Below are 8,120 nucleotides of genomic sequence, written 5' to 3'. Positions count from 1 at the left end.
AGGTCACTTATCATTATGTCTGCTGTTTTATTGGTCATACAGACCAATCCTGATACAATGTGGGAGGAAGAATATCAGAGCATGAATACCAAGAGGTGGGGTCAGTAGGGGCCAGAGTGGAGACTGGCTGCCAAAAACAGGGGTGTGTTTGGAGCACTCAGCAACTAGCATTTTGAGGCCAAAATGCGTCCAGGAGAAGCTGTGTCCTTCGAGTTCTTGAATATTCCTTAATCTTTGAGATATGTATTGGCTGCCATTTGGGCAATGGTGAAAAAATGTTGGACTTGGGAAACAGAAATGTCAGTTCAAATTTTAGCTCTTGCCTCTACCTTTGGAAGAGGCTTGATCTAAATCTGACTATCCCAGTTTGTTTTTCTTTAAAATGGAGGAATTAATACACATCCATCTATGCTGAGTAGATTGTATGCAAGACTAAAGCCATATCTCTAACTATAGCGCCAGGCATACAAGAGCTAAACAAATGCCAGTTTCCTTTCTCCTTCCCCTCAAGATACTCTAAGGCAGAATTTCCCAAAAGTTGTGCTATGAAATATCACTTTTCATCTTGCCATCCCTCCAAAGCGCCTGGGTCTGTCACCTTTGGCTGACAGTGGCTTCCTCCAGTATGCCAAACAAGTATTAGCATTGTATATGTTTATCATTGTGAAAACCTTTGGGAAGCACTTCTCTAAAAGAGAATTTCCTTAAAATAGCCACTCAAAAAGACATGTAATAAGGTACTCAAGATCTAAATATTTATAGCAGTCCCTAAGAGAATTGTTTCATCATAGGCATGAGAACATTTTTAGCAACATCTTAGAACTATCTTCCCAAACTTTCCTGATCCTAAAAGCAGAGATTCAGACCTAAATAAAAGTCTCCAAGGGAAGGGGCTGGGAATCTGTAGTTTTACCAAGGATTCCTGAAATTCTTGAGATTTGGTGTGTCTAGGAAATACTATGTCTGGTGAATTTACCTGTAGAAAGTGGAACCTGGGGAGTTGGAGAGGGAGTGGTGGGCACCTAGAAAAAAGGGAGGAAGTATTGAGATTTTCTCTCATAGAAATTCTGGCATAGTCGCTGATTTAGCATTTTCAGGTCCGTGTGTGTGTGTGTGTGTGTGTGTGTGTATGTATGTAAAGTGGGGAGTGGGACAGAAATCTGTGACTACTTTATTTGCAATTCATTCAGTGTAACTAGAATATAGGTAGTACTCCCTATGTTTAAGACATCTTACTATGTAGTGACCTCCCCATCCCTGCTCAGCTACACTCATGTGATGAAACTAAGCAAAACATGTCTCTTCTCCTGCTCTGTGTTTGATAGTATTACTCTAGCTGTAACTCAAATGCCCATCATGGCTAATGAAATGCGATGAAGGAAACTGACTAGTTTAAGATGATAGAGAGAAAAATCTCTAAGGGTAATTTTAGTGAAAAAAACAAGATAAAATATTGTGACTATAATATATTACCTTTGTGTATAAAAGGGAAAGTAAGACTATGTATGCATATTTTCTTATAATTTGCCAAAAAAACTCTAGAAGAATACACAAGAAACTACTAAAAAGAGATTACCTTGAGAGAAGTTGGGGCAGATGGGTAGATAAGACAGAAGTGAGAGTGAGAGTTTTCACTATACATCATTTTAAGAAATATTTTGAACTAAATGAATTTATTACCTTTTTATTTTCTTATTTTTTGGTGCCTTTTTTTCTCTCTTTTTATTTTTTTTGAGGAAGATTAGCCCTGTGCTAACATCTGCCACCAATCCTCCTCTTTTTGCTGAGGAAGACTGGCCCTGAGCTAACATCTGTGCCTGTCTTCCTCTACTCTATATGTGGGATGCCTGCCACAGCATGGCTTGCCATGTGGTGCCATGTCCGCACCCGGGATCCGAACTGGCTGACCTAGGGCCGCCAAAGTGGAGCATGTGCACTTAACCACTGCGCCACCAGGCCGGCCAGGTGCCATTTTTACTGAAGTATAATTGGCATACAATATCATACTAGTTTCAGGTGTACACCATAGTGATTCAGTATTTATATGCATTACAAAATGATCACCATGATAAGTCTAGTTACCATCTGTCACCATACAAAGTTATTACAACTTTATTGACTGTATTCTCTGTGCTGTACTTTACATCCCCGTGTTACTTATTTTATAACTAGAAGTTTGTACCTCTTAATCTCCTTCACCTATTTCACCCATCCCTCAATGCCTCCCCCATCTGATAACCACTAGTTTGTTTCCTGTATCTATGGGTCCATTTCTGTTTTGTTTTGCTTGTTCTTTTATTTTGTTTTTTAGATTCCACATATAAGTGAAATCATATAGTATTTGTCTTTCTCTGTCTAATTTATTTCACTTAGCATAATAACCTCTAAGTCCATCCATGTTGTTGCAAATGGCAAGATTTCATTCTTTTTTATGGCTGTGTAATATTCCATTGCATATACATGCCACATCTTCTTTATCTATTCATTTGTCTAGTGATGAACACTTAGGTTTCTTCCATATATTGGCTATTGTAAATTATGCTGCAATGAACAAAGTGGTACATATGTCTCTTTGAATTAGTGTTTTTGTTTTCTTCTGATAAATTTCCAGAAGTGGAATTGCTAGATCATGTGGTAGTTCTATTTTTAATTTTTGGGGGAACCTCCATGTTGTTTTCCATAGTGGATGCACCAATTTACATTCCCACCAACAGTATAGGAGGGTTCCCTTTTCTCCACATCCTCGTCAACCCGTTATTTTTTGTCTGTTTGATAATAGCCATTCTGATAGGCGTGAGGTGGTATCTCATTGTGGTTTTGGTTTGCATTTCCCTAATAATTAGTGATGTTGAGCATCTTTTCATGTGCCTGTTGGCTATCTGTATGTCTTTGGAAAAGTGTCTGTTCAAATCCTCTGCCCATTTTTCAATCAAGTTGTTTGTTTTTTTTTGATATTAAGTTGTGTAAGTTCTTTTTATATTTTGGATATAACTGCTTATCAGATGTATGATTTGAAAATACCCTCTCTCATTCAGTAGATTGCCTTTTCATTTTTTTTTTTAAGATTTTATTTTTTTCCTTTTTCTCCCCAAAGCCCCCCGGAACATAGTTGTATATTCTTTGTTGTGGGTCCTTCTAGTTGTGGCATGTAGGACGCTGCCTCAGCATGGTTTGATGAGCCGTGCCATGTCCGTGCCCAGGATTCGAACCAACGAAACACTGGGCCGCCTGCAGTGGAGCATGCAAACTTAACCACTCAGCCACGGGGCCAGCCCCTACCTTTTCATTTTTTTGATGGTTTCCTTCACTGTGTGTAAGCTTTTTAATTTGATGTAATCCCATTTCTTTATTTTTGCTTTTATTTCCCTTGCCTGAGAAGATGGGTCCAAAAAAATATTGCTAAGACAATGTCAAAGAGCTAACTGCCTATGTTTTCTTCTAGGAGTTTTATGGTTTTAGGTCTTACATTCGAGTTTTTAATCCATTTTTCATTTCTTTTTGTACATGGTGTAAGATAGTGGTCCAGTTTCATTCTTTTGCATGTAACTGTCCAGTTTTCTCAACACCATTTATTGAAGAGACTGTCTTTTCCCCATTGTATATTCTTGCCTCCTTTGTCATAGGTTAATTCACTGTATATACATGGGTTTATTTCTGGATTCTTTACTTTATTCCACTGATCCTATGTCTGTTTTTGTGCCAGTACCATACTGTTTTGATTGCTATAGATTTATAGTATAGTTTGAAATCATGGAACAGCTTTGTTCTTCTTTCTTAGGATTGCTTAGGGCCAGGCTGGTGGTATAGTGGTTACATTTGTGCACTCCACTTCAGCGGTCTGAGGTCCATGGGTTTGGATCCTGGGCACAGACCTACACACTGCTTGTCAAGCCATGCTATGGCTGCATCCCACATACAAAATAGAGGAAGATTAGCACAGATGTTCGTTCAGGGCCAATCTTCCTCACCAAAAAAAAAAAAAAAAAAAAAAAAAAGATTTGTCTGGTTATTTGGGATCTTTTGTGGTTCCAAACAAATTTTAGGATTCTTTGTTCTAGTTTTGTGAAAAATGCCATTGGTATTTTGATGGGGATTGCATTGAATCTGTAGATTGCTTTGGCTAGCATGGGCATTTTAACAGTATTAATTCTTCCAAGCCATGAGCATGGTATATTTTTCCATTTATTTGTGTCATCTTAAATTTCTTTCATCAATGTCTTATAGTTTTCGGAGTATGGGTCTCTCACCTTCTTGGTTAAATTTATTCCTAAGTATTTTATTCTTTTTGATGCAATTGTAAGTGGGATTCTTTTCTCCATTTCTCTTTCTGATAGCTTGTTATTAGTGTATAGAAACACAACTGGTTTCTGTATGTTAATTTTATATCATGCTACTCTACTGAATTTATTAGTTCTTATAGTTTTTTGGTGGAGTTTTTAGGGTTTTCTATATTTGGTATCATGTTATCTGCAAATAGCGACAATCTTACTTCTTCTTTTCCAATTTGGATGCCTTTTTGTCCTTTTTCTTGTCTAACTGCTGTGGCTAGGACTTCCAATACTATGTTGAATAAAAGTGGTGAGAGTGGGCATCCCCATCCTCATCTTGTTCCTGAACTTAGAGGAAAAGCTTTCAGCTTTTCACCATTGAGTATGACGTTAGTTGTGGGCTTGTCATATATGGCCTTTATTATGTTGAGGTACGTTCCTTCTATATTCACTTTGTGGAGTGTTTTATTGTAAATGGATGTTGAATTTTATCAAAAATTTTTTCTGGATCTATTGAGATAATTGTATGATTTTTATCCTTCATTTTGTTAATGTAGTGTATCACATTGATTGTTTTGTGGATGTTGAAACATCCTTGCATCCCTGGAATAAATCCCACTTGATTGTGGTGTACGATCCTTTTAATCTATTGTATTTGGTTTGCTAATATTTTGTTGAGGATTTTTGCATCTATGTTTATCAGGGATATTTCCTCTTCAATTTTTTAAAATACATTGAGAAGGATAGGTATTAACTTTTCTTTAAATATTTGGTAGAATTCACCTGTGAAGCTGTCTGGTCCTGGACTTTTGTTTTTTGGGAGTTGTAAAATTACTCGTTCAATTTCTTTACGTGTAATTAGTCTATTCATATTTTCTGTTTCTTCATGATTCAGTCTTGAAAGGTTGTGTGTTTCCAGAAATTTATCCATTTCTTCTAGTTTTCCAATTTGTTGGCATATAATTGTTCATAGTAGCCTTTTATGATCATTTGTATTTCTGTGGTGTCAGTTGTAATTTCTTCCCTTTCATTTCTGATTTTATTTATTTGGATTCTCTTTTTTTCTAGGCTGGCTAAAGGTTTATCAATTTTGTTTATCTTTTCAAAGAACCAGCTTTTATTTTCATTAATCCTTTCTATTGTTTTTTGGTGTCTATTTCATTTATTTTCATTCTGATCTTTATTGTTTCCTTCCTTCTACTAACTTTGGGTTTTGTTTGTTCTTTTTCTAGTTCCTTTAAGTGTAAAGTTAGATTGTTTATTTGAGATATTTTCTTGTTTCTTGAGGTAGGCCTGTATTGCTATGAACTTCTCTTTTAGAACTGCTTTTACTGTGTCCCATAGATTTTGGAAAGTTAGTTTCCATTTTCATTTGTCTCAACGTATTTTTGATTTCCTCCTTGATTTCTTCATTGACCCATTGGTTGTTTACTAGCATGTTGTTTAGTCTCCATGTTTTTGTATTTTTTCCAGTTTTATTTTTGTAAGTGATTTCTAGTTTTATTCAGTTGTAGTTGGAAAAGATGCTTGATATGATTTCAGTCTTCTGAGTTAATTGAGACTTGTTTTGTGGCCTAACGTGATCTTTCTTGTAGAATGTTCCATGTGCCCTTGAAAAGAATGTGTATTCTGCAGTTTTTGGATGGAATGTTCTGTTTATATCTGTTAAGTCCATCTGGTCTAATGTGTCATTTAAGGCCAATGTTTCCTATTGATTTTCTGTCTGGATGAACTATCCATTAATGTAAGTGGGGTATTAAAGTCCCCTACTATTATTGTATTACTGTCAATTACTCCGTTTATGTCTGTTAATATTTGCTTTATACATTTAGGTGCTCCTATGCTGGGTGCATAAATATTTACGAATGTTATATCCTCTTCTTAGATTGACTCCTTTATCATTGTGTAATGCCCTTCTTTGTCTTTTGTTACAGTCTTTGTTTTAAAGTCTAGTTTGTCTGATATGAATGTTGCTGCCCTGGCTGTCTTTCTATTTCTATTTGCATGGAATATCTTTTCCATCCCTTCACTTTCAGTCTGAGTGTGTCTTTAGATCTGGAGTGAGTCTCTTGTAGGCAGCATATAGATGGGTCATGTGTGTTTTTCCATTCAGCCACCCTATGTCTTTTGATTGGAGCATTTAGTCCATTCATATTTAAAGTAATTATTGATAGATATGTACTTATTGCCATTTTGTTAGTTGTTATCTAGTTGGTTTTAATAATTCTTCTATGTTCCTTTCTTCCTCTCTTGGTTTCTTCCCTTGTGGTTTGATGGTTTGACGTTTGGGTTCCTTTTTCTTTATTTTTTTGTGTATCTATTGTAGTTTTTTGGTTGTTTAGGTGCCATGAGGTTCATATATATCAACATATATATATATATATATATGTATATGGCAGTCTATTTTAAGATGAAAGTTGCTTAAGTTTGAGCACATTCTAAAAGTGCTACATTTTTACTCCCCCCCCATGTTTTATGTTGGTTTTGTTTTTTTTTTTTGCTGGAAAAGATTTGCTCTGAGCTAACATCTGTTGCCAATCTTCCTCTTTTTTTCCCCTCCCCAAAGCCCCAGTACATAGTTGTATATTCTAGTTGTAAGTCCAGCTAGTTCCTCTATGTGAGCTGCTGCCACAGCAAGTCTACTGACAGACAAGTGGTGTAGTTCTATGCCTGGGAATGGAACCCAGGCCACTGAAGTGGAGCATGCTGAACTTTAACTGCTGGGCCATCAGGGCTGGCTCTATGTTTTCTATTTTTGATGTTATATTTTTACATCTTTTTATTTTGTGTATCCCTTAACTATTTATTGTAGTTATAGTTGATTTTGCTACTTTTGCCTTTTAACCCTCATACTAGCTTTTTAAGTGGCAGATCCATTGCCTTTATTTAAATATTTGCCTTTACCAGTGAGATTTTTTTCTTTCATATATTTTCTTATTTCTGGTTATGGCTTTTTCTTTTCCACTTGAAGAACACCCTTTAATATTTCTTGTAAGGCCGTTTTAGTGGTGATGAACTCCTTTAATTTTTGCCTGTCTGGGAAACTCTTAATCTGTCCTTCAATTCTGAATGATAACCTTGTTTGGTAGAATATTCTTGGTTTTAAGTTTTTCCTTTCATCATTTTAAATAGATCATTCCACTCCCTTCTGGCCTGCAAAGTTTCTGCTGAACAATCAGCTGATAGTCTTATGAGGGTTCCCTTGTATGTGTCTTGTTGTTTTTCTCTTGCTGCCTTTAAGATTCTCTCTTTATCTTTTACTTTTGCGATTTTAATTATAATACATCAGTGTGAATCACTTTGGGTTCATCTTGTTTGGAGCTCTCTGTGCTTCCTGGACCTGAATGTCTGATTCTTTCCTCAGGTTAGGGAAGTTTTCAGCCATTATTTCTTCAAATATCTTCTGCCCCTTTCTCTCTCTCTTCTGGGACATCTATAACGCAAATGTTAGTGTGCTTAATGTTGTCTCAGATGTCCCTTAAACTATCTTCATTTTTTAAAATTCTTTTTTTCTTTTTGCTGTTCTAATTGGGTGATTTCCACTATTTTGTTTTCCAGATTGCTGATGAATTCTTCTGCATCATCTAATCTGCTGTTGATTCCCTCTAGCATATTTTTTATTTCAGTTATTTTATTCTTCAGGTCTGATTGGTTCTTTCTTAAATTTTCTAAGTCTTTGTTGAAAGTCTTACTGTGTTCCCTCATTCTTCTCCCAAGTTTGGTGAACATCTTTATGACCATTACTTTGAACTCTTTATCAGATAAATTACTTATCTCTGTTCCATTAGGGTCTTTTTTTCTGGCGTTTTGTCTTGTTTTTTCATTTGGAACATATACCTTTGTGTCTTCATT

Source organism: Equus caballus, chromosome 14 (assembly GCF_041296265.1).
Source record: "Equus caballus isolate H_3958 breed thoroughbred chromosome 14, TB-T2T, whole genome shotgun sequence".
Lineage (NCBI taxonomy): Eukaryota > Metazoa > Chordata > Mammalia > Perissodactyla > Equidae > Equus > Equus caballus.
The sequence above is the reverse complement of the archived record's forward strand: the minus strand, read 5'-3'. Positions refer to the sequence as shown.